Consider the following 12,330-nt stretch of genomic DNA (forward strand, 5'->3'; position numbering starts at 1 on the left):
CTCGAACAATGGGAGGCGGTACTTAGCTCATTTGCATAAGTGGGGGCGTGTCACATGTCACTTTTGTATGCATACTAATGAGACGAAAGCGGCATGTGTAATACTACTGAGGAGGGATCCCTCTCCCAGGACGGACAGATGTGCAATAGATGCCGTGTGTAAATCGAAGAGATAATACATTTTACAGCATATAGACCGAATGTTAGGAAATGCATGTGTCTGTAATAAGAAGATGAATCCACGAGGATGTCAGCTACAATCCTGTGGAAGCCATCAGGGAAGCAGCATGACAAGACCCAAGGCAGGACCGCAGAGACAGGTTCAGCCATGACCCGAAGTCCACGACTTAATCCAGAACTCAGGATAGAGGATCCAAGACACAGGACTACAGCAAGAGGATCAGCCTCGACTCCGGATCCCGGCGTAGATATAGATACAAAACAAGAAAAAAGATTTGGCTGGGTTAATCGGAACAAGAGAATACACAGACACAGACAGAGAGGGAAAAGGTCATTGGATAAAAGTTATTCTTGATAACCCTCTAGAAATATCTCATGAACTTCCCCACTTTTATCTGTTCTAAATGTACATTTGTAATACTCTTATCAACATATGAGTGGACAAATATGCTTTATATGTGTGTTTATTATCATTTGAACAATGACACATATTCTCATGAATATTAAACACAACAACCTCTGAACATTACAAATATTCGCCTCAATTCAACGTGGAACCTCTCATACAATAATACAATACAGTGTGTGTGTGTGTGTGTGTGTGTGTGTGTGTGTGTGTGCACACGCGTGTGTATGTGTGTGTGTGTGTGTGTGTGTGTGTGTGTGTGTGTGTGTGTGTGTGTGTGTGTGTGTGTGTGTGTGTGTGTGTGTGTGTGTGTGTGTGTGCAACACGTTCTCACTCCCATCCCGTCACATATTGACGGATGGTCAGGGCCCCTCCCCGTCGCTATATTACGTACAGGGTACCCTTTGCCCGTCAGGCTTCTACGGGCAGGGCGTCCCATAGACCTTCATTGCAGACAGCGGACCCCTTGACCGTCAGGCTTCTATGGGCAGGGCGTCCCATAGACCTTCATATACCACGTGATCAACAACGATGGCCGACCTTCGTGTTATTCTCGGTGGAAAATGCCTATTTTCTGGTTCATTTGGCCATTAAAATGCGTTTTGATGTCATTTTATGCGAGTAATGAGTTATTATTTCTGATTATTTGTGCAGTACATGTACATGATGTTTAGTTTGCTAGTTATGACGAAGATTACTTCATGAATGTGTACACATTCATGGTTCCTAAGGTGGTTGCTATGGACGCTGCAACAGCTCCCAGACCACGTGATCAACAACAATGGCCGACCTTCGTGTTATTCTCGGTGGAAAATGCCTATTTTAAGGTTCATTTGGCCATTAAAATGCGTTTTGATGTCATTTTATGCGAGTAATGAGTTTTTATTTCTGATTATTTGTGCAGTACATGTACATGATGTTTAGTTTGCTAGTTATGACGAAGATTACTTCATGAATGCTAACGTTTTTTTGGTGGAAATGTGTTTTTTCACAGCAAAGTCACCCTCTGTACTTGGACTTATTGGGAGAATCTAAAGGCAAAAACATCCCAAATATTCATTAAGGTCTTTATTTTAGACCTTTAGTGTTGCCATCTGTGAGGAAAATACATGGGGCTCAGAGCCTCGTATTTTTAAAATATTTTTTTCCTTCTAATTTTGTTATTCTTTTCAAAATAACACACTGTTATTTACTCACCAATAACACACAATTATCCTTGCTTTTATTTATTGGTTTAATTCCATAATCTCGGTCTTTTTTGGCGTTCGTCAGGAACTGAATTTCAAAATAAAAATAACCGGAAACAGACGTAGTCATTTCGAGCGATTACCCAAGATCCTCAGCTACGCTGATTGGATGTTTTAGCCGCAATGCATGCTGGGATTTGGTGTTTATATTATATAAAATCCGGAAAACATTTTAAAAGAATAAAATAATACTTAATTCCGAGTGCTCTTGCTTTTCTCTTTGAAAGTCATCACATAACGGCATTGTAATACACGGTTCGGCTGCATTAAATATTACAGATCTGCCGTAGTTCTTTATGTATAGAGCCCTGATGAGAAGACCTTTGGAAAAACTGAAGAAATGCCGCCGAAACTGCATACTTGACGTGGATCATAAATATATCAACAATTAAAAAACATCTTCAATTTCTCTTCACACAATACGTCTCCTTGCAGTATCAACACTAATTCGGCTGACTTTTACATTTGATATAATTCATAGATAGGTTATATTTAAACCATAACGGTGCACAGCTGATATAAAAGGACTTGTAGTTTTTGAAAGATATTACTGATTTGAATTGGATTGAATTTTGAATGTAAGAATGTAAATACTGAGTCTGAAATAGTATAGCAATATGCTGTAAAATTATGTGAAAGCATGAATAAAACTACACATCTTCAGATGTTGTACATACAAGTGTCTGTGTGTACCTTGTGTGCACCGCCTAGTGGTTAAAGCACGTTATTGAATTATTGTTTTTATATGTTATATTTGATTACAAAAATATTAAGAGTACATATGTGACCTGCTCCATCGAAATCAGTCGCATTGACCCGAAGACACATTTTGAGTTGTATACACTGTTGGAAAGAGGATATTCCTAGCTTTCTAATGATATCAGGATTGTTTTTGTTCTCCAAATATTAAGCGAAATATGTCACATTATATAATGACTGTCACAGAGTCCTCATTTTTAGAAAAAGGCCTTTAAAGTTTCCTCTTCTCTGGAATCCATCGATCTGATTGATTATTAGTGGAGCAAATTATCAAAATACTCCGGAGGGAAGATATTTTCATTTGGAGGAGAAGCTCGCGAGTGTGTGTATACCTGTGTGTTTGTGTATTTTTGATTTTGTGTGTATTGTGTTTGTTTCCCGGGGAAAACCCTCACGAGAAACACGGCTGTTGTTATGCCTGCTGTGACGTTAAATTACTCCGTTCTCCGCTTGTAATTATGCCGTTATAAGCTTCAACGTTGTATTTATCATCTGAATTTGCCGAAACAAGTTTAATATTCTGAAAGCCAAGACTTTGTTCAATTTAAATCAGATGAAAACAAACTGTAACGGACCCTGCCGTGTTATCTATGATTACTATACTCTTATGTTCATAATTTCAGCCGGAGGGAGGGGGGGCGGCGCTGCTGGAAGAGCAGATTGCGAGTGAGAGGTGCTTGTCTTCGTCCCTTTACAAGCTTCAAAAATGTATTTATCGTGTGATTTTGGAAATAAAAGTTTCATGTTCTGAAAGCCAAGACTTTGTTTGTTTAAAATCAAACAAAACGCCCGAACCCTGAAAAAATAGTTTTTTACGTAAATCCACGTTTATTCTGAAATGAGCCGTTGCGACTTCCGACTGATTTCGATAGAGCGGGTCACATATACTTTCATAGGGGGAAAGTAGAAGGTCTGTGATAGAAATATAGAATATAAAAAATCAAGAAGATACCATAAGTGATCTCTATAATAAAACAGTGTAGTTGCAGGTCTCCCTTGAAAAAGAGATCTATGATCTCAATGGGACCAATCTGGTTAAATAAAGGTTTGGAATGAAATGAAATGAGGATGTAATTGATGGAATTCTGGGAGCATGCCGCGGAGGCATAGTTTGCACATGTGGAGGTGCACTTCGCCTGCCGACAGGTCCGTGACGGGGACCTGAAATACTACCATGTGGTAGCAGCGCTGGGTAGCTCTGCGTCGTCCAGGTTGGTGGGATTCATCGCAGCCCCCCCACATCATGGCAAATATGAGGCGATTAAGGCCCTTCTCCTTAATACTTGACATTCAAGGCCTAGGAGACAGCAAGCCATCCCAACTGTAGCGTTAGCTTCCATTCCTGCTAGCTCGTCAAGCAGAGCAGTTGATGTGATAACCTCTCTGTTATTAATGGCTAATAAAGATTGGAACTCTGTTCTTAATACACCGCTTCCGACTCCCTTTTCCTGGCACTACACTCCTCTGTTTTCATTGAAACAGCTCCTTATATCCGTTAGCGCAGCTAGCTAGCACCAGATGCTAACAAGAGCAATACACGTAAGGTATGCCTCGTTCGCTTGTGCCATACATACACACACCCTCCCGGTCCTCCCGATGGCCAGTCGTTGCCTGCCGGTGAGCATGGAAGTGTGGTCTGCCGGGTCTGCCACAAGCGGGCGGCAGGAGCGGGGCTGTCAGCATCAGCTTTTAGAATGTATTTTAAACTTGATGCTCTCTGAATCTACGGGGCGGCCGAGGACAAAAAATACACATGCGTTAATCGCGTTAAAATAATTAGTGGCGTTAATTTCTTTTTGCGTTAACGCGTTATTAACGCGTTAACTTGACAGCCCTACTTATTATACATCTATGGTTGCAACACGCAATTAAAGAAGAAGAAGAAGATCTCATAACTGATTTATTCCCTCCAATAAATATAAGAGATTGCTCCAATCAGCGCACATATAGATAGATAGAAGAGTTACGACAACGAAAGTCCAAAAACGGTTATCGTCACGTGGTTCATGTAGACGAGGATTGTTCCCCGGAAGTTCATGGCGGGCAATGTGAATGCATTGATAACAGGAGATATAACTACGATGTTTGGTAATTATTAGTGAATAAAGGTTTTGATTTGCAGTATTTATACAACAAATCTATATATGTATGTATTTACATCAATCTGTTTTAAAAAATAAAATAGAATTTGCTAATATTAAGTGATAATATTAGGATTAGTGTGAACAACTAGTTTACATGTTAGGCTAACAGTGCCTTGGTTAAAGAGCCTGTTGCTGTTTATTTATAGCTTTGAATTCTTTAAAACCAATATTATCTTCTTAAACTTGTATGGTAGTCAGGAGCATCACTTTCTAATGTGTATTGATATATTTAGAGGGAGGGGATCTAAAGTAATGCTTTAAAATTCAGATTAGATTAATTTCTACCATTTTCTTAAATTCATGGTAGTTTCAGTAATCCCATGGTAATTGAGGACACAAGTTATCTAATGGCGCATTTCCACTGCAGCGGGTAGCCCCGTTTAAGCGTCCTGGACCGTCCTCAAGCGGCCAGGCCAGTTTTTGGTTGCATTTCCATATAGCCTAGTACCGGCTAGCGGGTACTTTTTCCCTTTTTTTCCGGCCCCATAAAATCGTGGTTCTTTTTTATCAGACCAGGCCAGGGCTGTGACGTCAACACTCTCGACTGCTGATTGGTCAGAGAGAATCGTCACAAGATCGCGCGCGAGTTCATCCCTAGCGTCGCATATATATTTAGAAGCAAGCTTGCAGCATTTTTATAAACAGCATTTTGTAAACGGAGGAGCTACAAAAATGTCTACGTTTGTTAAGAAAAGCTCACCGTGGTCGACCGAGGAGGTGACGACGTTCCTTCATCTCATTGGGGATGATAAAATCCAGCGGGAGCTCGACGGAACAACAAGAAATGTGAAAGTGTTTCAGGATGTCTCTGCACAGATGTCCGAGCGCGGATTTTCGAGGACTTTCCTGCAGTGTAGGGAAAAACTTAAAAAGATGAAGAGCGAATATCGCCTAATAAAGGACAACAATAACACGAGTGGTGCGGGTCGCAAACAATGGAAGTGGTTCGACTTGTTGGACCAGATTTACGGCCACAGACCGGCCAACGTTGGGAGGGAGGGAGGCCTGGACTCTGCAACGGCTTTACTGGAGTCCCTGCAAGGTACGCTCACTTCTAACAAAGAAGTCTATTTTATCCTTACATTAATGTTCGACAACCCATGCTTTTATGGAGCTCCGAAGAGCTACATAGCTAGCTAAGGCAGATAGCCTTAGCTAGAGCTATTGTTTGCTAACACCATATGTGCCATTGTTTACGTTCAGTTTTTCTTTTCTATAGTTGTTGTTGCTATTTAGTATTGTGCTGCAGTAGTTTGTGGAATTAACAAGTCATTTTGCTGTTCTAGATGATTACATTGGGACTCGTGAGGAGGAACATTCCCGAACAACGGGTGATGGCAGTGTTCCGTCCACTTCGTCATTGAATCCAGAACGGACCCCAGCTCGACCACAGACACCAGCCGAAGACCCTAACCCGACTCAACCACCAACACCGAGTGCCATCACGACACCGCAGCGTGTGGTTCTAGGTAAGAAATAGAAATGGCAAAACGACTGGAATTGTGTTTTGTTTTTTTAAACCTTGGATCATCCATCGTCAGTAATTAAAATAAGCTATACCACTGTGTGGAAATGCTCTGTTACAAGTAAAGTCTTAGCTAGTAAGCAGCTAGTACAGTTGTGTGTGACATCCTATCATATACATATATTTATATTCATTATCAACAGGCTGGACATAATGTAATTCACTTTCACAATCATTGTAAACATCTAGGGCCAGAACTTTCTTTAGTTCACCTTACTGTTGTTCTGTTTATACATGTTATTCTTATATCCTTGTGTGACCTGTACCTGTCCTGTGTTTTTTCCTTATTGCTAATTATTATTATCTTGTCACCCAGGCAAGAGGAAACGAGGAGGAGAGGATCGGGCCCAGCAGGAACGGCACCATGAACAGCACATGGCCCAGCAGGAACAGCACATGGCCCAGCAGGAACGGCACCTGGACTGGGCCAAAGCGTCTGCTGAGCGGAGATGGGAGGAGGAGGTCGCCTTGAGAAGGGAGGAGGTCGCCTTGAGAAGGGAGGAGGCTGCCTTGAGAAGGGAGGAGGCCGCTCAAACAGAGACCTTCAACCTAGCCTTCCTGCGCACTCTTGGCGAGGTGCTAGGGGGACTGGGCAGCCGACGTGGCCCGTCTCCTCCTCGTCCAACTTAAAATAACATTAATAGTTATTGTACATATTATATATATTTTTTCTAGTTACTTTTTAAATTTGTACTTTCTTGTTTATTTATGTTCTTTAAAATGTTCATTTTATTTGTACAATGCCATGTATATTTATGCTGGCTGCAATACAGTTTATAATTTTTAATTTGTATTGTTTAATGGCATGCCTTTTTGATACACCCTTTTTTTTTTTTGTATACTGCCATCATTAAAGTACTTCTTTGACTTATCTTATCTCTTGTTGATAATGAATGGCACCCAACAGAAAAAAAATCAGATTCACATAATCTTTATTTAGAGAAGATATAAACATACATGAATTTATAAAGGAATAACAAACACCATCAGTTAGGAAAAAGCCCCTTACTTTTAAGAGATTTAAAGCAAGAAATTGAGTTTGCTAGCTTGAGGTCCTCCTCTAAAACATTATTACATGTTTATTTTGTAATAGTATTAATACATGATAAATATATAATACATGTAGACATTTCTCAATTGTAATACCCTCGTTCTACTAGACTCAAACAACACATTCCTTATATATTTCAAAGATGAGAGAACAAAATAAACCTATAACCCATTCAAGCAAGCTTTTAACATGTCTAGAAGAAAGATTGAGGTTATATTTTAATATATGTTATATAGTGGATACTTTAGCCTCCATCCAAGTTTACAATTGTCCACACTATTTTACACTTGCATTTATGAATATAGTTTTGCTGTGTTTTACACTTTAGTATTTATGTTTATAGTTAGCTTTGATATTCGCTTAATTTATTAGAAAGATTTTCTTTTCATGATCTGATATTTCCTCAACTGTTATTATGGGGCAGTACTTACTGGTGCTTGAATTTCAAATATTCAATTCAGATAATATTCGTTTAAAACATTTGACAAACACATGTATATGAAAAAAAAAAAGGATTTATTGATATTCAATACAATGAATACAATACAATGCATATTTAGGTATTCAGGTAGCGCATCAAACCCTCTCTGATGTCAGTGCCCTCCTCCTCTGCACCTTGAGCCGCTGCTACCCCAGGCTCTGCGGCTGCTGGTGCATTCCACCCATCATCATAGTCCTCTCCATGACTCTCGCAGAGGTTATGCAGAGCACAGCATGTAAGCACCATGGATTTCACAAGTTTAACATCACAGTCGTTTCTTTTCATGAGGCAACGCCACCTCCCCTTCAGTCTACCAAATGCGTTCTCAACCACAACCCGTGCGCTGCAAGTTTTCTTGTTGTACACCACATGTTCTGCTGTCAGCCGTCCAGTGTCTGGGAAGGGTTTTAAGAGCCAGCTTTGCAAGGGATAGGCATTGTCTCCAAGCATGTAATAGCCAGCATTCACCCCACCAATGTCCCTGGTGCAAGGTGGAAAGTAGTTACCACGACTGGCTAACTCCCACAATGAGGACAGCCTCAAAACCCGAGCGTCATGCATGCTCCCAGGCATTCCTGCAAACACATTCCAGAAATGTCCCTTTCCATCTACAACTCCTTGAAGGATGATGGAGTGCCAGCCTTTCCGGTTGAAATAGTCACAGTGGTATTCCTGTGGTGCCAAGATGGGTATGTGTGATCCATCAATAGCACCTACGCACTGAGGGAGCCCCCACCTGTTCTCAGTGTAGGCAGCCATTTCTGCAAACTTCTGCCGGTCTGGTGAACGAATTAGTTCCGGTACTAACAACGCCTCTGCAGCGGCACAGAAGTCTCGCACACACCGGCACACAGTGGTGTTGCTCACTCCGAACAGATGTCCGATGCTTCTGTACTCTGAGCCGGTAGCAAGCTTCCACAGTGCGATGGCCACTCTCTTCTTTAGAGGTATACACACGCGGAATGTTGTGTCCCGTCTCTCCATCGCTGGCCGCAGTTTGTTGCACAGGTAGGTGTACGTTTCCTCAGACATCCTGAAGTTATCCACCCACTGAGTGTGTGTGAAAGATGGAACAATCACAGACCACCACTCGGTAGCTCGGTCGAGCATCCAAACACATGGTCTGCGGCGACGTAACTTCTGAAATACACAAATAAAAGCATACATATTTTAATACGTAAAAGTGGTAGCTACAATTAATTAAATATTTGAAACACTTTGGTCGTATTGTGAGCGTGAGCCTAAACACATGGCTAGTTAGCGAACGTTAGCTTACCGAGTAGCGCTGTAGTCTCGTGCTGTTGTAGTCTCTGCAGCGTTGTAGGACTTCCACAACTCTCTCGTCAGCTTCTTCTGCATCTCGTCTTGCTTTACGCAGCCTACTTTGAAACATCACTTTCCTGCTTGCTGTGATCACTTTCCTGCTTGCTGTGATCACTTTCCTTCTTGCTGTGATAACAAGCCACATACCAAGAAACAAGTAAACGATCGCTTCCACATCCTCCATTGTTGTGTGTGTTTTGTGAGTTGTGTCGCATTGAAGATGACGCCACTGCAGTTTTACTCAGCGTCGCTCCGCCCAAAAAGCCCGCCAAAAAGCTGATCGCCCCGCCTACACTGCGTTAGTACCCCAGGTCCTAAACTGTAATGGAAATGCGCCACGGCCTGGGCCGGCCAGCGAGGCAGCCCGAGGCCTGAGCCAGGACGCTTAGGGACGCTTAAACGGGGCTACCCCGTTGCAGTGGAAATGCGCCATAAATGACTAATGTCATCTTTATGGCTTTCAGAAAGGACAGGAGACCGACAGGTGACTATCAAAGGACTAGCAGCAGCAGCAGCAGCAGCAGCATGATGATGATGATGATGATGATGATGATGATGATGATGATGATGATGATGATGATGATGATGATGATGATGATGATGATGATGATGTTAAATGTGTGGTCGAGTGGACTGCTAACAATGCTCTTGAGATCAACACCAAGAAAACTGAGGAAATCATTTTTGGCTCACCATCTGACTCCCATAAAGTCCCCATTGTCATCCATACAGATGAGATCAAGCAGGGAGTTTCATACAAATACCTGGGCGTAATTATTGACCATCTGCTGTCATGGAAGGATCACATTGATTATCTGTGCAAAAGGACAAAACAAAGAATGTATTTTCTCCGCCGTCTTAGGTCTTTTGGCGCGAGCAGAGAAATTCTTCTGTTGTTCTTTACATCTGTGATCATGTCCATTCTACAGTACTGCAATACTACCTGGTACAAATGTCTGTCGGCAGCGTTAAAATCAAAACTGCTCCACCTGTTAAAGATCTGCTCAAAGATTGTTGGTCAACCCTGTCAGAGACTCTATGACTCAGCCTATCATAACAACCTAGTGAGGCTGTCCAACAACATCATCTCCGACCCAAACCATTTTCTGAACAGTGAATATGAACTGCTACCATCTAATCGGAGATACAGGGTCCCACGATTCAATAAAGTCAGACTGAACCACTCCTTTGTGCATCAGTCAGTCCTCACAGTAAATACAGAGCTAAATCACAGACCAAATGCACGCTGAAGGCTCTTTGAGCATGTCTTTCTCTCACTGATTGTGCTGTTATGTTAAATGTTTGTGTTTCATGTATTTGTGTATGCATATTTGTCTGTTGATGTTGGACATGGAGCTGCTGTGACGCAAGTCAAATTACAGACTTGATCTGACAATAAAGTAATATCGTATCATATCGTATCGTGTTGTTTTAGGAACATCCATTGCAAATACATGGGATTCAATAAACATTGAATAGCATATCATGCAGTTTGTCGGTGCCTTTTCCTCCGTGTTGTCCTGGTTTGCTGTGCTGCCTCCTAGTCGCCACCATGGTTTGCTGTGCTGCCTGGGGATGCTCAAATTGCTCCGAGAAAGGAGTATGAATGTACAGCTTCCCCACTGACACAGAGTGGAGGAAAACATTTCTGGCTCAAGTCAGCAGGAGCAATTTCACGACCAACAGCAAACAAATATGTGATGTAATTATATACAAACACTGCATTTGCACTTTTTCACAAAACGAAAACCACACCATTGGGAAAGCTTAATGTTTTGTTTAATAAAAAAAAACAGGGAAAGGCTTGAAAAACACTGAGAGTTGAGACTCAGGGTGCAGGTATTCAGGCTCCATTGAATCCCCCTCTGGTTCTTGTGCTGAAAGAGGGAGTAACAGACAGGAGAAAGGGTTATACACACACAGCACACCTATTGGATGGGAAATGCCTTGGGGAGATAAGGTGTTTACTTATATAAAACAGTAGTATTAAACTTACCTTGTGTTTTCACTCTCACTTAAGTCCCTCTCCCTTTGCCATCAATCCAAAATCAGCTGAGCTGCAACATTATACAGACAGGTAATAATCAACATAATCACAAGGACACAATATGGCTCTGCTATGGGGCGGTGGTGGCGAAGTCGATAGGGACTTGGCTTGGGAACTGGAAGGTCACCAGTTCAAGTCCCGGCAAGACCAAGTGCTACCGAGGTGTCCCTGAGCAAGGCACCGTTCCCCACACTGCTCCCCGGGCGCCGTTCAAAATGGCAGCACACTGCTCCTAACACTAGGATGGGTCAAATGCAGAGAAATAATTTCCCCACGAGGGATTAATAAAAGTCCTTCTTAATCTTAATCTAAAAACACTCACTCTTACACGCACCAAAGTTATATTTATCTAATATTTAACTCCCTCCACCCCCGCATACAATCCCATTTAGAAGCCCCTCTTCTCTAATTAAACAACGTTGGACCAAATAGACATTAAGAGAACGGAATTTACAATGAAAAGGCTGTTCAACATGTGTTGCTAACTTGCTTCGGTATCCTAGCTTAATCTGTTATCTGTAAACGTTCCCTAAATCTACTAATTTAGGGATAATCCACTGACATCCTTTAATACACATGTTAATTTGAATCAGATGTACAGATAATATCCGCAATATAAATCTTTAAACTTCTTCTTACCTTTAAAAGTCCGTCACGAACGGTCTATTATGCTGCAACTCTGCAGCTCTGCTAGCCTTGGCGCTAACTTCCGGGGAACGATTGAGAGGCTCCACGATCCACCATTGCTGTGAAAAAGTGGTCCATTGGAGTGAACGGAGATGACATAACTCTCAGTCTATATGGCGCTGGCTCCAATAAATGCACTTTTATAAGATGCCTGTGTGCTTTGTACCAGGTTGGAATCACAAAAGTGATCATACCACTTGCTCGTTCTATCGCTTCCCGTCTGATGAAAGGACCAGGAGTCGTTGGACCAAACATATCAGGTGATATACATGTTTTGCATGGAACATAGTCAAGTTAGCTACCTAGCTAGTAGCGAGCACGTTAGTTAGCATTACATTACATTACTTAGCATTGTCATTTGTATTAGCCTTAACATGAAGTAAACCCAAATGTTAAACAGTAAGAGTAGTCATGATGGTAAGTATTTTGTGAAACATTTGAAGAGTAGCCTATCGCCCCCTCCACCAGGTGCTAAGGGGGC

General features: G+C 41.8%; 1 long non-coding RNA gene across 1 annotated transcript; it reads left to right on the forward strand.

The window, feature by feature from the left end:
- Positions 1 to 5,108: 5,108 nt before the first annotated feature.
- LOC139434529 (uncharacterized) lies at positions 5,109 to 6,925 on the forward strand. Its single transcript, XR_011643872.1, has 3 exons — positions 5,109 to 6,204; positions 6,577 to 6,743; positions 6,786 to 6,925. It is a non-coding gene; the product is annotated as an uncharacterized lncRNA (long non-coding RNA).
- The last annotated feature ends 5,405 nt before the right edge of the window (positions 6,926 to 12,330 follow it).

The sequence above is a fragment of the Pseudochaenichthys georgianus genome, chromosome 1, assembly GCF_902827115.2.
Source record: "Pseudochaenichthys georgianus chromosome 1, fPseGeo1.2, whole genome shotgun sequence".
Lineage (NCBI taxonomy): Eukaryota > Metazoa > Chordata > Actinopteri > Perciformes > Channichthyidae > Pseudochaenichthys > Pseudochaenichthys georgianus.